At 30.2% G+C, this 19,318-nt stretch overlaps 1 protein-coding gene and 1 long non-coding RNA gene across 2 annotated transcripts in view; both read right to left on the bottom strand.

Annotated features, from left to right (window-relative positions):
- Positions 1–19,318, bottom strand: part of heca (hdc homolog, cell cycle regulator) — a 90,467-nt gene that overhangs the window by 13,451 nt on the left and 57,698 nt on the right. The window lies entirely within an intron of this gene.
- Positions 11,396–16,197, bottom strand: LOC148227424 (uncharacterized). Its single transcript, XR_015811951.1, has 2 exons — positions 15,741–16,197; positions 11,396–13,837 (listed from the first exon to the last, which is right to left on the bottom strand). It is a non-coding gene; the product is annotated as an uncharacterized LOC148227424 (long non-coding RNA).

Here is a 19,318-nt window from a genome sequence, read left to right as displayed (position 1 = left end):
TTTTCCACAAAGTTTCACCCTCGTAAATTCTACGTTATTTTTATTATTATATTATAGCCTATTTTTGAATTTTTGCGATAAATCAACGAATGTTTTATGAGTGCCATCAGCGTTGAAACACTTATTTTATTATGTAAGTGCATTTCGATCTGTATTATTAACTCGACGGTTGAGATCATTAAACTTTACCGTTATTGAATTTATTTATAAAATGCTGCTTAAACTGCATCAATAAAGTTAATATATTACTTGTCTATTTTTTTATTCGAAATAATCCAGTTAACAATATGATTATAATATTATACTTACATATACATATGAATAACATCATTACAAGGTTTCTTTGACTTTGTATATATACTATTTTATTTGTAAAAAAAATGTAAATCAACTGATATTAAAATAGTGTTGTAAATGTCGCAATTTTTAACATATTATTTAATAAATTGTTCTGTTTTTCTTAGATTTCTCAACATGTACAATAACCTACGAAAAAAAATACACCATATAATAACATATTATCGTGTTCAAAATTGTATAATTTATTAACTAGGTGTACTTATGAATTAACTATTAAAATTCTAAGCATATAAGTTTTTACAATTTTTCTTTATGTGATGGTTATTAAAATATAATAGACTTAGAAATTGTTCTTAGGTTTATCAAATTGCACGGAGCTCCATGATGATAATGTTATGAAGCATATTCTGAATATATTTAAAATATACTTTCAATCAATCAATCAATTAAGTCAGTCCTAAGATAAAATGCTTTAGAAATATATCATGGACTATGTATTTTTATTTTATGGATATCCCTCGTACATACATACATATGTATGTATGTATATCGGGATTTATACGTGTCTTTCTTTCGATAGCATCGAATAATGAACACAGTGATAATGTGGACGCTCCCCGCATACAAAATATAATTGAAAAAAAAACAGTTACCGGTTCGTAACACAACACTTAAAGGTTAAACATTTCGCTTTGTTTTCGCCCGTAAAAGTGGACGCCCGGTTGTCTGGGAGCGCCGCGGCGAGACGTCGCCAAATAAAAGCGTCGAATAGTACGTTATTTAATTAGGATATAAGCGTTATAAATATTAGGAGAAAATGGCCGGAAAAGTGTTTATATTTGGAAAATATAAAGAGAAAAATAGCCGTAGCCAGATTGAGTTTATTGGGCGTGAGCCGAATCCAGAGCGAAATTTATCGTGCGTTAGAAAGAACGAATGAGATTACGAAACGGAAAAAAAATTGTTAATGCAAATTAATCTTCAAACAAAGAAAAACGACTCATGAGAGAAAGAACAAAGGATCGATTTGCGAGTGTTTTTTCTCTTTCTTTTAGTCAGAATTTCAATTACGAACCCATCTGTTTGTCAGTAGTTTTTTACTTCTTCTTCGTTTAGTTTAATTTCTCAGTCCATCTATCGCAGTTAGTTCTGATATAATAAGTTTTGTGTGTTTTGGTGCGTATAACGCCATACATATGTATGGCTCTTTGGTACGTTTTAGGTTCATAATAATGTATAAGCGAGATGCATTAAAATTTATGAGCCATCATGAGGAGAGCCGAATCGCAAACAGGAAGCTAGTTATTCGCGCTTGCTACGTTATATCGTTTCGGCTTTGGACTGTATCTACATAAATACAATAAAAAAATATAAAGAAAAGCAACAATGAAATAGGATATATGTTTTTATAATACTCGCTGCATTTAAATGAATCGCTTTGTATGATGCACCCAAATTAAATATTAATTATTGCGTTTGGATAATAATACATAAAATTTAATAGAATCATATTATTGCCCCAATATAAAAGTTAATATAAATTTTTCATCTGAAATACTAACAGTAAATTATAAAAGTTTACCAATTGTATTAATTATCTTCAAATATAACTAGTATAATTTAGTTTAGAAACATATACAGACATTAAGCTTTAACGTGATGTAATATTATGTCTTCCTTTTTTATTTCGTATCTAACTTTAAGAATTAATTATTTATTAATTTTAAGCGATTATCTACTGTATATTATGAACACTTAAGATTCGTGTCTAAGGCATGTAGTTATTGTCGATATAACAACCTTAAAAAGTGCTTTATTGAGTAGAAACTATGCAAAGAATGCAATGGATTGTATTCCAACGCTCCTATAAAAAATGCACTCAGATACAAAAATTGTAAGTGAGATATATATTTCTACTAACAAAAATTGAATTCAACTGATACTGCTGTTTTAAAATGTCTATGAAACTCAATTTGACAGACGCAAAACGTTTATTTTATGTTGAAACTCATACTTAACCTGAACAAATTAAGCAAACCCAACTAAGTTCTAAAACTAACTTTCAATAGGTTTATTTGTTGAGGTTTTAGGTTTGGGTTTGCTTGAATTTATTTATTACATATTATAGTATTTTATCAAACCATGTGACGTCACATTTCCGTGAATCTCTGATTATGTGGAAATACACGTATTAGATCATCTTTTGATGAATACATTTTTACTGATACTGAGAAGTAAATATATGGTTTGCTACATTTTAACTGGCTAAGGTAGCAAAACACATTAACTGTAACATATAAGTGTATACAATCTTCTAATTATTTATATAATGAGGCACTCCAAAATATGAAACCAACACGGTGTGAGGTCATGCGTTTGACCACCGCTGAAATTGTGTGTTTCATGCACACAAGAGTAGTTATCATCGGAAAATGATTGTTGTATATAAAATAATAATTGCCCATTCCGAACGATTTATAGTTGGTGTTTGAACTCGTATCGTTTGGCACCCTACCCTGTCTGGGTATTATTTTACGCTTTCGCTGCTTTTTCGCACACATAAATAGCCTGACCTTTTGGAGGTTGAAATTTTTTAGAATAATATATAATATGTACTTGAGCCTTAGTCAGCCGGAGGCGAATAGGGATAAAAATGTGTAGTATGTAGATAGAAAAAACAAAAGTCTCGCGGCTTTTTTGACAAAGCCATAAGATTTACGGTGTTTCCCTGCTATGTGAAGTTTTCTCACTGCTGCGATGTGTTCCGTTCCATACATCCGATCAATTCGGCTCATTTCACGCGAAAAGTTTCGAGCTTTCGTTTGTTTTTGTTTTGCCGTCGGTAAATAGAAAAGTTTCTGGCCGGATTCCGGCGCGTCGAGATTTTCCCCGTCCTTTGTGAACGTTTCCTGCTGGCAACTAGTACACGTATCCATCTTATTTATTGTATGTTATATATTGCGAAAAAAGCATGCTGCTTTTCCTGTCAGAGAAATACACAGGGAGAGTGAAGTTTTTTTCCTATCCTGCATGCAACGTAGCGGTAGAATTAACTCGGTTCTTCAATATATTTTAATATAAATATTATATAAATAAATTTACAGTTGACATAGTTGCCTCAAACAACCAATTTGATTATGATGCAATTTAAACTACTAAGTAGTTTAGGTCTATCAACTTTTAGCTTCTAAGTTAGTTTGTGGTATAGTAATTTACATTGATTCAGTGAATTCAAGAACTCAACTGGAGAAGTAGTAGCTTATTTTTCATCAATTATCTTGCCTAATGAATCAAATAAACGTGCTGCAAAAAAATTATATGAAACTTTTACATCGAAGATAACAGATATTACTGTGTTCGGGTAGTAATATCTTCTTATAATAAACAGATGGTACATAGGTATTTAGAATAAGTCAGTTAGAAAGCACGTTAATATAATTTATTATATTAATAATTCATATTATTTTTAGAATTACAAATAAGAAAAATGTTCCGTAAAAATCAGTTTTACTCTTTGATGTTTAATAACCATATAAAATCACATTGTATATTTTATCAATATTTTATATTATAAATTTAATATATATTTTTTACTTTTCGTACAAAGAGAGTAGAATTTTCTCTATATCATAACTTGGTAAATGTTTGTATTTTTTATTATATAATATATTAATTAAAAATATATATCTTATATATAAGTTTGTCGTTGTCATATTATGTAATTTATGTGATTATATGCTACGATCACTTGGGAAAATTTTAAAAACACATCCTAAATTCCAGATGTGGCAAAATGCCGAAGGTCGAAAAATATTCTTGGCACACGAGCCGAATTCAAACATTTGACGTCAGATTAAAAAAAGTCGAATAGAAACACATACATATTTTATCATTGGATCATTTAATTATAACACAATAGAAGAAGCACTTTATTTGTATACTGATTTAATTGTGCTTTGCTTTGAAACACACGTGTGTTTTAAATCTGGTTTTGAATGAACCGCATTTATAATCATTCTCTCTGTTAGATCTTTGCAATAAGTATCATCGTCAATGTTGCAAATATGGTCTGCGAACTGACAATCAAATATGCAGGTAAACAAATCACACATTCGCACAACGTAACCGATTCCGTCATTGATCGCGGTTATATATAATAACAATATTTATAGCTCTTCCTTTTTCGTTTTGACCGCATACGGACAGCGTTTGCCATTTGTGAACTTAAGTGAATCACCCAGACACCATAGAAGTGTAGCAGTAAGCAATTTTTCCCCTGGCAAGTTGTGAAAGTTTTGAGATGTCCGTCATAAAGACCCGTCCGTCCATAAATATGGATTGAATTTTTCCCGGTCGGCTTTCCGTCAAATATGGAGACAGAGGGGTCAGATGGGTCCTGATCCACTGTCATGTTTGACAAACGATTCCTTTTGACAAACGACCTATCGCCAATTTGACGGCTTTGCGGATAGTTGAGGTACGCCTAGTTGATTTTATGATACTGAATTATTTATCATGTTTATATGAAAGAAGTTTATACACAAGGATGTTAAAAAAGTTTGTATAACACGTCCATTATATTGCGATTAGCACTGAATCGATTTATTTATGAGTGTATAGCGATTTTCGAGATTCAATGAGTATATAAATGTATATATTGCCCGTTATGTATTATTACGTATTTATAGACAATTTTAACAAGATACATATGATTAAAATTTTTAACTTTGAAACTAATAAAAACATATTTATTATTTCACTAGTTAATAACTAAAGATTATTAGGTTAGAGCAGTAATTAATATTGTTGTTTATAATAATCACAACTGCGCCCACAGTAAATGCATACGAATAATGAATATAATACACACATTTATAAAGCTTATCGTATCGTTAGGACGTTTCTGCAATAATTTATTAAACATAATACAGCAACAACTTAGAATAATGAATATAAGATGTTTTATGTGCACAATAAAGTCGTTAAAGGCCTACTTTAGCTAACGCATATTCTGCGATCGTGGTTACTTCTGTAGGTGTATATATTAATAATGAATCGCTATTAGTTTATGCACCTATAGCTTTTATAGAAAGTGGGTTAAACGTTTACATTCATAATATAATTAAAATTAATGTATTAAAACGATTATAAAAATGTGTATAATATAAAGTTATTCGCAGCAGACTAGCAATATTTTTTTTCTACCATTACACGGTCGTTCACCGTTTGTGCAATAAAACGTTAAAAGTAGGCTACGTGACGTAAGTGACGTAAATGCAATTTTTATTATTAGATAAAAAATAACGTTTGCGAAACGATATTTTTACTGACACAAATTTAAACTATAGGTATTTTTAAGGGTATAATAATAAACTGTTTAAAATTGCAGTCTTTCTTGATTTGATGCAATCAGCTGAGCGGAAATCTAGGAGCATTCTCTTCTGATGTCTTCATTGTATTTTTTTATTACGTGTATTACATATTTCTTGGCATGTTGCTGGGTGTTAAAAAACCCCATAGACAGCTGCTTCAAGATCAGCGGTACGGTCGGCTGATAGTAAGCAATGTAGTAGGTGTTTACATCAGTATGTTGCGACTGGTAAAGTAGGTTGAAAGGTCGATGACTTTACGACCAGCTTCAGGGTTACAGTATATAGTCATAGTGTATGCAAGATAATGATATATCAGCAACATTGTAAACTGATGATATTCAATATAATATTTTAATATTAAGGTTTTATCTTCATAAAAAACTGATTTAATGTTAAATTGATTAAACATACATAGATACACTGAATCCGGTTTCAAATATTTTTTATTATTTTTATATTAAATTATTCTTTCTTATCAAAGGTCAATATTAAAAATAATATATATTTTTATTGCCAAAATATCGTAATTTACATAAATATAAAATCATCTTAAATGTTTACTGTAACTAAATATGTGCGTTTCACAAATATTGCTATTTAAATATTATTACTTAACCGTGCATATACATACATATTATATTTCGATAATAAAATTGTTATCTTAGTTATTATATAATACTAAAATGACAATAAATCTAATCGCACTTGGTTCTATCTTATCTTGTTTGGATAGATTTAGGTAAATAAAAAAGGTCTGGGTCATATAAATAAAAAATTTTAACGAGCCCCTTTGAGGTTGTTCAATATACGTATACATAATAACATGTAATACAATAATGTAGTATATTCGTTTAGCTATTTGTTATTAGTACTATATTTTTATTAATTAAATATAAAATTCTATTAGTAAAAACATTATATAAATACTTAATAATCTGAAGTATCATTTTTTACAAAACAGATTATTATGTTTATTAATTATTAAGACATTTGCTTTTGAGAATCTCTAAATAATTTTAGAATATCAGTATAATTAATATACTTAAGAATCCAATAAATATATTTTCACGTAAGGAAGAATCTTACACGGTCAAACAAGTGTAATTAAGATTGTGCTATTTCATGTACATATAAGCATCCAATGTCGTCATTTTTTGCAGAAATTGATCGAGCCATCTTCATATGCAAATTTTTTGAGAAGACCAGCATGATAATTAATGACATAACACCCTGGTCTATGGGTTGAATTAAACTAGTTAGTTACATTAGGCAGTAAAAATTGTGTAACCATAAAACCGTCGTTCGTTTTAAATTTATATTCGGATGAGAAGCATAATTATATAATAACAATACTGCTTTCTGTTGTAACCCTTTACTTTTCAAAAAAATCTAATTTCAGGAATCCCATTGATTTTGAACAAGATAATTTTTAGTTCCATCCCCTTACCTTACACACAGTTTGTTTTATGTCACAACAGACGCATTTTAATTTAAAATATATATTTAAAATTGAATTTATTTCAAGCACGGATAATCCGCACCTGGATAATCGAGTTTCGTCTGTTAAAAATATTGTTGTATAGTGTAGGAAAAATAGCTTAGATCGTCCTTAGAATTCATTGTAATTAATCGGTCTTAATTAACTGGAGTTAATATGTATGATGCGACGTCTTGAATATGTGTTTAAAATAAAAACAAGCTGTTCCTTTTTACGACATATAGAGATTTTGCCACGAATATAGTTAGGTTTTGGGTCTACCAAAACTTACTGCTTTAACTATTATACATATTAAATTGTTCAATGGTAGAGGTAAAGAAAATTGCTGATACACTTCTAACAAATAGTCATTGATTCTAAATTTAGGGACAAGTCAACGCGTCAAGTCAAAAAAGTGATCCAACAGTAGTAATATTACATTATTTTCTACATCGTTATGTATTTACTTTTAAAACTCTTGTTCCATTACTGAAATTGTCAGTATACTTCATACGGTGCCTCTTCAAAATATTTAGTTAAGGAGTTGAAGCCGAATATGAAGATTTGTTGTATTACACAGAAGTGCACAGGCTCACGAGTGGTTAATGTAAAATTGAGATAGTCGTAACTCTTAAAGAAATGCACTTTTAGTGGAGGGCTTAAAAATGCAAACTCACCCTTAAGTTCGGATCCAAATCATGGAAGGCGTGGATTTACTTGAAGATAATTTTCAATGAAAGTTTAAGAACCAATGAAATATAGTGTATCAATCTAAAACTCGCGTCACGTACGCCAGTCAAAAAGCACATCAATCGCACGCAAACACTCGGTTCGATCCGCCGTCATTGAATATGGTCGTTAACAGTGTGTAGTAATTTACCTTGACTCTGTTAGCGGTAGGCGTCTCTGACCGGTCATCGGGCTTCATAGAACTCAAATTAGATGCAATGTTCGAGCACACCGTCGGCATGATAAGCCGCTCTCTGTCCATATAATACGAATGCAATCGGACGAGTGCAACGACCGGTACCAAGGTGCGATTACAATTAAAACCGATCGGTTAATAAATTTACTATTTGGGTTAAATTAATCTGAATCAAATTAGCATTAAAGTAATATAACCTAATTAAAAGCACATTAGCTACAGTGTCCATGTTGTTAAATATTCATCACAAATCATCAAACTAATAATATATGTTTATAAAATAAAAATATATGATGTACCGTTATATTCGATGGCAATTTAAATAAAATACATATAAATTAATCGTTTCCTTTTCATAACATAGTATTATGTTATTGTTTAGATGGAGCTATGATAAGAAAGCACTAACATGCCATTAATTCGATAATGTCATTAAATCCAATCTAGCGTCAAATCGTCAGCTGCCCAAGCTGCCGGTGTCTATTAGTACAAGGAAGTCATCAAATTATTTTTAAGAATGCTCACGATAATTATGCAAGCATCGAGCATCTGCGTGTTTTGAATATAAAAGTGCGTTTCCTATAAAAAATGTTATTAACTCAACGTGAAAATAGCACGCCGAATATATTATTCCGTGTATAAAAATAGACATTTGCAATCAGCCGTTTCGATAACAGTTAAATTATAATGTTTTAAGAACTGGTTCGATTTATGTTTTCCGCTGCACGCTGCATGGTGCTATTTTTTTAAATTGTGAAATCGACGCTTTTAGGCGTTAAAAACACGTGTGCCCATTTAAAGTAATTTTATTAAATTATGAAAGTATATAATTTAATATTTTAAGGCTAATTAAAATATTTGTATTATCAAACCCTTACTTTTTTCCACAAATAAATATTATTGTTTTAATTTATGGATTAGGGAAAGGATTTTAAAAATATAAAAAGTGAAAGCATCATCATCCAAATTTTTTTGTTATAGTCGATCTTAAACTTATACTTTTTTCACTGAATAAATGTATTTATACAGTTATAATATAAATTAATATAAATTGGAATTTCGCTCTAAAGGTCTTGCTGTCATTGCGGCCCCTCATCTGATATTTTATAAAAAAAACCGCAGTTACTACAAAAAATATGCCTGTCCGATGTGGAGCATTGCCAGTTATATTAATATTATTTTCCTAATGCACACATATTATTTTCACATTATAAAAATATTTAGCGTAACCACACCAATTCACTAAACTCGTGAATCGGAAACTACGATAGAATCTACCTTACTCTTTAAACGCCAGCGACTTTTTAGTGAGTTATTTATATTCGCACGTCTGTATCTCTTTCTTTAAATAAATATAAAATACTTGGTTTATTGAATAATGAAGTTAGTACAATAATCTTTATTAATTAATAAAAAATATTTTTTAATTAAATCGTAAGATTGTTTTTAAAAAATAATTTGTTTAAAAAAATAATCATCAAAGGACGCACCGGTGAATCGCTGGCGTTTAAGTGGTTAAGCAATAGACAAGTCTCTGACAATTGACCTAAAATACTCGAGGTCGAATCCCTTATGGACCTTTTTTAATTTTTATCATATCTGGGAGATCGGAATTAGTAATTATTATATAATTATAATTCCAATCGATCATCACAAATTAGGTTCACTTGAATACATGTTAGGTATTGAAAAACTAATTCAGCCCATAAAGAATATCTTGTATGTATTCAACATTTTTTTTAATATAAGCACATATCGCTTTAGAGGCTGAGGAACATATTTTAATAGTTTCAAATTCTGAGCTAAATATAATTAAATTATCCCAATTTTTTTGGTTTTTAAAATTTATATTAAATAAATTGTAACTCCCAACGTTTTCTTTTATATTTTTATGTTTATTATATTATAGCTAACAAAAAAATAGTATAAATCTTGGAAACTGTAGTGTATATTATAGTATATTTGTAAAATTGATTATCGTATTATATTTTAAATAAAAAATGTTTCAATCATCAAAAATCAGTTTTGTTGTCACGAATAATGTGAGGTACTTACTATAAAGATCGCTAAATGATAAAACGTAAATACTATCAAAGTATACAAGACCAGTCGTAGAAAAGCGAAATCTCGTTGTGAAGTGTTATAAATGCATTTTTGTAAAATAAATCTAAATAAGCATAACTGCTCATTTATTTTACTAATGTTTTCAAAACAAGAACATAAAAATATTATTTGTAAAATATATATGATATTTGTAAAATTGAAAACATATTTTTAATTTTATTTTAATATCAAAAACAAAAAAATTAAAACAAAACTAAAAGTTACCTAGCCTTTCTAATTGATGCGAAAATAGTGCATTTTACAGTTCTGAAAGACTGCCTTTAATTTTACATCGTTATGTATGAACCTTTCACAAACGAACAGACATTTGACAAACGATTTCGTTTTGCAATAAAACGTGAATTCGCCACAGAAGCAATTAAATCGCAAAGCGATTTGCACACCTCATTTAATTTATAACGCATCAACGTGCAAAAAATTAACGAGCCATTTTGTTACATGCAAATAATTTATTACATTGAATCCAATACTACGTACGTAGAATATTATAAAGCTTTGATGAATGCAATTAATTTAAGTATATGGCAAAATGGTGGTTTTCCGATTCAATTTTCACCATACTAGGATAAATAAAAATAATCATATAACCTGAATTGACAGCCGAAGCAGAATAGCTGTGATGCCCACCTATGCAAAATGGCATGTCCCCCTATTCTACATTAATTATCTGCCCTGTCCAGACCCAGCCGGGGTGTGGTCTTGATAAAAACGAAATTTAATTGCACACCCTTCTGCTTTGGCGGTCCATCCCATAAGGGTTGCACCGGCCAATGGCAGGCTTTTGTTCTCGCCCTTTGCCATGGTTACTGTGGTACCAAAATTCAGTAGCCACGCCACTCTGTGTACATAACGTGAAATGAAAAAAGGTACATACTATCATCAGGAAAATTGGGGTGGCATTTTAATGCGCAATATGCAAAAATAAGACGAGAAATTAAAATAAACCCGAATATGTACGTGTAAAAGATAATATAAACATCGCTCGCATTCTTCACCTGGCAGCGTTTCAAAACATCGGTGTAAAATTGCTGCATTACGACTGTGTTTTTTTATGTATCGAGGACAAAGAAGTAACCATTTATTTTTGTTAAATTATTTGTAGAATTAAAAGCAGAAAGACAGAAAAAAAAAGTTCAAAAATAGCATAAAATAAAAATCGATTGTTCTTTTTTGTCATTATTTTCAACAAGCAATTGCAAATTGTTGGCATCAAATTGTCCCCACTAAAAGAAACTTAACCCTTCAAAGACGAGCGTGACAATACGGTTACAATAAACATCATAAGTATAATAGTTTTTATTCGACTTTTACGAATATTTTTTTATAACAAATACTTGAAAAATACTTTCTTTTGTAGATTCAATTTATTCTTAAAAAGTTTGTGTGACCATACGGTCACCCTAGTTTCTATTTGTTTTTAAAAATATCGTATGGTGGTTTAACTTTGATTTTCAATGGAAATTTTAGTTTAAACGTAGATTTAGTTCTATATTTATTATAGAACAGCGAAAATGATTTTTAAAAACGTACTTTGTTTACCTTACGACTTTTTGGACAATAATGAATCGATCACAAATATTATGGCATGCATGGTTGTAAGCAGTTCATTCGTAGCAAACAAATTAGATTGAACTATAGAGCAGTGTCAATACATATGGCTACTTAATAGATTTTGAAGTCAAAAACATAGGGAGAGTAACTGCTTATGAAAAATTGAATTAATTCATGTAAATTGTTAACGGTAAAAGTAAAACAATAAAATAAGTATTTTAAGAGCTCTTTGGAATCAGGTAGATCTTATTTTAGTGTAAGAATGATATTTAGATAAATACTTTTAGAGTAAAATGAAAATATGACGATTCTTTATTTATTCTTTAGGATGCGCTAGAAATATTTAAATATTTTTTTATATCGATATTTTCAACGGATCTACGTTCTATGATCATAGTCGAAAAAAGTGTATTCAAATGACAACCCAAACTGTCTAAAAAAAATCACAGCATGCAATAAACAATTACATCACTATCACATAAAAGCGCAATTTTAGATTTACGTGGCGTAAATCACAAATATTAAAATAAAAAACACTTAAAAATTAGATGTTATCCGCGAACCGTCTTATCTCACAGACATTTCACGCACGTGGCTGCTTACTTACTTTACTTACTGCATTACATAAAAGCCGTAATAGTAATTGTTGCGGCCTCGGCGGCTATTGTAGGTCTTTGAACCATAATTTATTTATAGTTTGTTGTTGTGGCGGCTCAGGTAGGCGGCCCGCTCACCTGGCCGCTGTTACGTAACTAGATTCATTCACGTCGACCCGATTCACTGCACACTGCGATCCACGAACGCGTTTACGTTAAATCGGTGCCGGGCATGCGCACGATCACGTAGTTTTGAATCATAACGTGAAGATAAGTAGCCTTTACTCGTGGCTGCCACGAGAGATACAAGAAGATGTTTTGAAAGATAAAGATGTCGTTAGGAAGGTTTAGCGACTTTGTATTGGTTTACGTAAATCATAAGATGCGGATATTAAATCATTATGAAAGTTAAGTAAAACCCAGTGTGTCTAAAGAACCTATTTATTAGAACACTTATTTAAATTTCAGTGGACGCGAACGCATTTGGTTAAAATTTTGGATCAGTTGCCAATGAATAGCTCTTTCCACGCACATTTCCATAAACAAGAGCAAGTTAACGATGATCTTCAGAATCAGTTTCCCCTTTCTCGTAAAAATAACCCTTTTTGATATATTATGGTTTTTGTGATCATCAAAAAACTACAAACATATATTGAAAAACGGTTTTAGTTTACTGACAGTTTTCCTTTACGTTAAATATATGATTTGCGGATGTGCTTACGTTAAACTATGCGTACAATAACGTAGATCATTAATGACTAAATAAAGAACCATGTCATTTGACTGTCAATTTATCATTTTGTAAATGATTCTGATTTGACAACTAAGCGTTTATCGATTATCTGGGTGTGGATAATCCATTTTGCGGATTATTTGTTTGAAATATTTTTTTTTAATTAATCGTGTGTTGCGGAAATGCACCTGGATCTCATAAAAATAAACTTTTGGTGATTGTAAAAAATAATTAATTTAAAATAAAAAACCTTCCTGTTGATTATCATAGCCAAAAAGGAGCATATATAAATAAATATTTCTTCAAAGATTGGTTCAAAACCAAGGAAGTTCATGAAGTGAAAGATTTTTTAAAAAGTAAAAAGTTGTTATATAAAGCATTATAATGATATTTTTCGTGCAAATGAATTTCTAGGAAAAAATGACGGCATTGGATGCTATACATGAAATAACACAATCTCGGTCAAAAGTAAAGACAGTAACACTTAAAAATACTTTAAAAATTAGTGGTTTGATCGCGATTCAAATAATAATATAAATAATTTTACAAACATACTAATTATATCATGATTATAATTTGTTATTAGTTACAATTTCATAAAAATAATAATATGAAATTAAACGTTGGTGGTTATAATTTAAGGAAAAAACTTTAAAAAAATACAATTTAAACGTTAGAAAAATAAAAATAATCAATTAAGTGATAATTTGAGTATATTTCACCGAAGTTCTGGAACCAATAATATTTTGTCTTTAACCTCTAAAGCAGTGGTTCTTAACCTGGGGTGCCCGCACCCCTGGGGGTGCGGGAAGGTATATTGGAGGTGCGGGAGAAGTCCGTAACAATATAAATGATTAAATATCATTTAATAAATTTTTGATAATAAAATATTTGAAAACTACTATCACCACAATAACGCGAAAGTCGGGACCGCGTTATTGGGGTATTGAAGCTCATACAAAAACTGGGGTTATGGATTTTCGCAAAAAAATATACGTGAATGAAATATTTCGTTGCTATGCATGCGATCACCGACACATACATAGGCAGTCGTTGATCATTGTTACATCGGGCGCGTATTGGCAAAATGTGCCGATCACTAGCACACACGAGGACATAATAAGTGCGAACGAGTTAGGTAGATCTCTCCAACAAAAGATAGTGATGCCGGGAGACCATCAGTATCTCCAGACCGGGAAACCAACCGCGGTCGTCCTTTGGGGCGACCCAGGTTGATACTGGAAGCGGACCATCGGCCCTGTCGATGGGAAACATGTGCTCAAGTGTTAGGGTCGCTAATGAGCCGAATTCGGCTTACACACGACCTGAGGAAGCGGGTGAGAGCACCCGGGAACTGTCGTCCTCCTCCCTTACTCTCTACCTAAGTCTACTATTGTTTCTGTGTCATCGGCAGTTTGTCGAGAAACGTTATTGATGTTATTGCCTTAATATGCACTGATGGGGCCGCAGCAATGTTAGGCAAAAATTCCGGATTTTTTTCCCACATGAAAAGAGAATTACCGCAAGTTACAATAACGCATTGCATGTTGCATCATCATGCACTTGCGTCAAAAGCTTTGCCATAAAGTTTAAATCAACACCTAATTACTGCAATAAATATAGTAAAATATATCCGTGGACGAGCGCTAAATCATCGCAATTTTCATGCCTCTTGTGAAGAAATCGGTGCTGCTCATACCGTGCTTCTATATCACACCGAAATACGATGGCTCTCTAAAGGCCGCATGCTTACCAGAGTTTTTGAATAGCGTGAAAAAAATATTCAGTTACTGACCAGTCAAAACTGTGATTTAGTAAAAGATTTTGAGAGTGAGGATGCAATTCTGAGACTAGCCTACTTAACAGATATATTTAGCCAATTGAATCAATTGAATATATTAATCCAAGGATTTGGTAAAAAGAATATAATAATAGCTAGTGATTAATTATCTTGATTTATTGGAAAACTAGAAATTTGGATACGTCGAGTTGAAAGCGGAATTTGACAAACTTTCCCTTGCTTGATTCAATTGTTGTGGAAAATGAAAAAAATACAATTATACCTGACATTGCAATACATTTGAAACTATTGAGCGAATCATTCAATTGATATTTTTCTACTAGAAATATTACCAAAACTCAGAGATGGATACTGGATCTATTTCTATATAACCTAAATTCGATGGATGATAATGATGATGATCTTATTGAAATGCGGGACAGTGGACATATTCAAATGGAATTTGAACAATTAGAATTACAAAAATTCTGGTGTACACAGTTAGAACGTTATCCACAGTTGACGAAAGAAGCATTGTAGTCACTTCTATCATTTGCCACCACTACCTGCGGATTTTCATCGCTTTTGCTTATAAAAACTAAAGTGAGAAATCGCTTAAATGCAAGTGATGATTTACGTGTGTCTCTTTAAAAAAAAGCCTCGCTTCACAAATATTATAATGAACAAGCAACAGCGGCCTATCCATTGATAAAAATAATATTGTTTTGTATTTGATTTATAATTTTTTTTTTAAATAAACAATAAATTTCGCAAAAAAAATATTTTTCTAAACTAAAAAATCGAAGCACATATTTCAATGGGGTGCGGAGACCAAATTTCAGATTCAAAGGGGTGCGACTCACTTAAAAGGTTAAGAAACACTGCTCTAAAGCAATATCTGCTTTTGTATTTTGTGCTTATATTTAAATTTAAAATTGTTTATATCGTTGTAAGGTTGTAACACATTACACGAGTTTAGTGTGTTAGTGTGGTTTTACGAAATATTTTTTTATAACATTTTTTGATAGTGAGTATTTAAAGGCTAATATACATTTTTTTAAAGATAAGTATAAAAAGGTGTATTATATATTATTTGTATAGCTTTATTTTGAATGACTAGCAATTTAGACAAATTAGTGTTACTGGTTTTACTCTAAATGTTTATAAATTCAAATTTTATTGTTTATAGTTAAGGCGCTTTTTCTATCAAATATAAGTGCAACAATGGCGGCAAGTCCTTTAAAGCGAAGTTCCAAAATAAGTTTCTTAAATTTAAGCTTGTTCAGGTGTAAGCTTAGGTATTTAACGCTTGTTTTTCATTCAATGCTTGAATGATATCGTTTCTATTGTCACAGAAGAGAAAGGGAGTTATAGTGAAAATATAAGTGAATAACATCTTAATAATTACATTATTAGCAATACGGCACTAATCTCTTTTGAGAGACTTGGCTTGACTACATCAACTAAAGGGGAATCTAATACAACGATATAATATCTCTTGTGCTAATAGGTATGTGAAAATTATTGAAAGATTTTCAAAAGCATAAAGAATATCACAGATTTTAATAATAAATAAAAATAATGTATTTTAAATATATTTTAAAACCAAATATTTCATAATGTATTTAATAAATATAAATATAAATTTCAACGCTTCTTAATGAAATTAGTATAATGTGCAATAAATCTTAATAATGAATAAATAATTAAGTAAGATATTATGTACTATTGAACTCTTGCGACAGAAATTTCCTTAACGTTATTATTGTCTACATGTCTACAAGATAAGTTAATTAAATTCAATCACGTCTCATTTAATGTTGTAAATGCAATGAGTTTTAACAGAGTTTGATTAAAATACTATGTCATTTTAAATTTAAATAGTCTATGAAAAAGTTAAAGATTTTTATGTATTATAAATGAAGCATTCATAATACATATTTAGCATAAATGCATAATATAATGAATTTATGATGCAATACTTTTAGAACGTTTTTTTATTCGTCGTTCTTGTAACAGTCTCAGCCTTGACTCAACTACTGCAAGTTTCAACCTTGACTGACTATTGTTCAACACCGTGACCATTTGCATTGCCAAAATTAGACACCACTAAATCTCAAACAATTCTGACACAACATCCTTGTTGTTGCCGAACAGGTTTTGCGTTCATTGCATTTTTTACAGATATTTCAACTATAAATTAATTTATGTGTTTAATATATACATATCTAGCCTCGATTTCACGTGCGTGTAATGTATACATTACTAGTACGGAAAGTACATAAATATTAAACTTTTATATCAACACATATATTGTAAGATCAAAGCATAACCGACGAGTGCTATAAATGAATCGTCGCATACGTATATGGTATATAATCAAGATTTCTTAAATGATGCGTCAATAAGTGGTTTATATAACCATATGTTGAAAAATGTAAGTGTAATTAATATATATCGTGAAATCATTCTTGAAAGATTGAGATATGTACTTCTCGATCTATAGCGAAATGTTATGATCAGAACTAGTTTAGAAATACGCGATACGCAAAACATTGGGACATATTTCATGATTTTTTGATGCAAAAAAACATGGTATGGCAATGAAATCGAACGCGAAAACACATTTAGGCAATGCTATTAATTTTTAATCGTATTTTATGCTTGTTTTCTGTCACAGTGTCATGGTATAGAAAGAAAACATACGAAGCTCGCTCGCCTTGGCTTCTGATTTGACATATAAACTATTTGATTATGGTTTAAATAACAATAGGAAACGACGATTGCTATCTACCATCTGATAAAATGAAAAATACACGCATACACACCTTTAAGACCGTATGAATCATATTCTAAATTGATTTTTTGTGTAGCTTAAAAAACTTTTGACGTGCGAAAACTTTTGGCGATGATTTCGTTTAATTCACTTAACACATACTCGACGTGTGTACATATATACTGATACCAAGAACGGTTTAGGAATTGCAATCGCAGAATGGAAGAACACGGATAGTTACTTAAGTGTGACACGAATCTAGACGCGAACACTCACCAACTTTTGGAACTCCACATAAAAAGGATCAAAAGTTCGCCTTTTGCCAGTATGAGATAAAGAACACGTGATTTTTGGAATTATCTATACCTATATCACACGAGAAGAGAGAAAGTAATATTATTTGTTTATTTGCAAGAAATCACTTGCCGGCAGTTATCTGCATGATACGGTAAATATTTTAATGAACAGATAATTATTTTATCTATTTGAAAAACAGTAATTTTTATTTATTGAATTAGTAATATTTGACGGCGTTGCTCATTTGTGAACAGCACATATGTATTTGCACAGAAGATTGTGTCTACATTAAGTTTTATCAAAACAAACATGATAATATAATAAATTGAATGCGATTCGACTAAATAATTACTGTTTACGTTAACAAAACTGTGTAATTAATTATTTAAAAATAAAAGTGTTAATAAATTAAAACTGGACAAGATATTCACTAAAAACATATATGATAACCATGTGTATTATATTATATGTTAATATGTAGAACTACGCCAAGATTTTTTAATTCTTTAACGCAATACAAAAAATATTTTTAAGATATTTTTATGATTGATTATGATAAACAATGCTTCATAGTAAAATTATATATTATAAAACTACTTAAAGCTGATTTTGAACTCTATGGTATTTTTAAGCAGAATAGTTTGGTATAAAAATCGATTCCTAAAATAAATGATAATATTTGTTGCTTCGTATAAAAAAACAGGCTTATAACGTGCAAAATAATAATGTTGTACTTTATAAAGTCAGAGAGTACGTTATCATATAAAGATTAACTCACTAGCCGTATAAAATAAAATATTATATTAAAATACAAGATTAAAACAAAAAATATAATATTCATTATTTCATGCGTTACACATGGATATCAAATGTTTTTTCTTATATTAATGATCATATATGCATCCAATGCACTATTTCTAGCACTAAGCAAATAACTATGGCGCATTTATTGAAGTCATATATTTTTTTATAATTAGTTCATATCTTAATATATATATTATATTATTATACAATTAAAAAAAAAACATTTTTGTGGTTAAATATAATAATATGAAAAATTAATAATACATATTTTGCGGTCGGATATTTTTAATAAATTTTCCGTAAATATTTAATTAAGTATGTATTATATATATTTATATATTATTATACTTATAAAAAAATATTGTATACATTTAATGTGCAATTCATACTTAAAGATCCGCCACTCAGGCAATTCCCGTGGCAATTTACGCTCCTTTTCTAACTAGACTCTAAGCAGACGTTAGCAGGATGATGATGATAATAATGATAATAATAATGGCAGTAATGTTTGTCTCATGACTGTGCTCTTATTACTTTAATTCCAGTTCCCTTTCACCAATTTATTCTTCCCCCAGAGGGCATT

The sequence above is a fragment of the Plectrocnemia conspersa genome, unplaced genomic scaffold, assembly GCF_051122295.1.
Source record: "Plectrocnemia conspersa isolate PC_06_02 unplaced genomic scaffold, ASM5112229v1 ptg000013l, whole genome shotgun sequence".
Classification (NCBI taxonomy): Eukaryota; Metazoa; Arthropoda; class Insecta; order Trichoptera; family Polycentropodidae; genus Plectrocnemia; species Plectrocnemia conspersa.
Note: the sequence above shows the minus strand (reverse complement) of the source record. Positions and strands in the feature narration are given on the sequence as shown.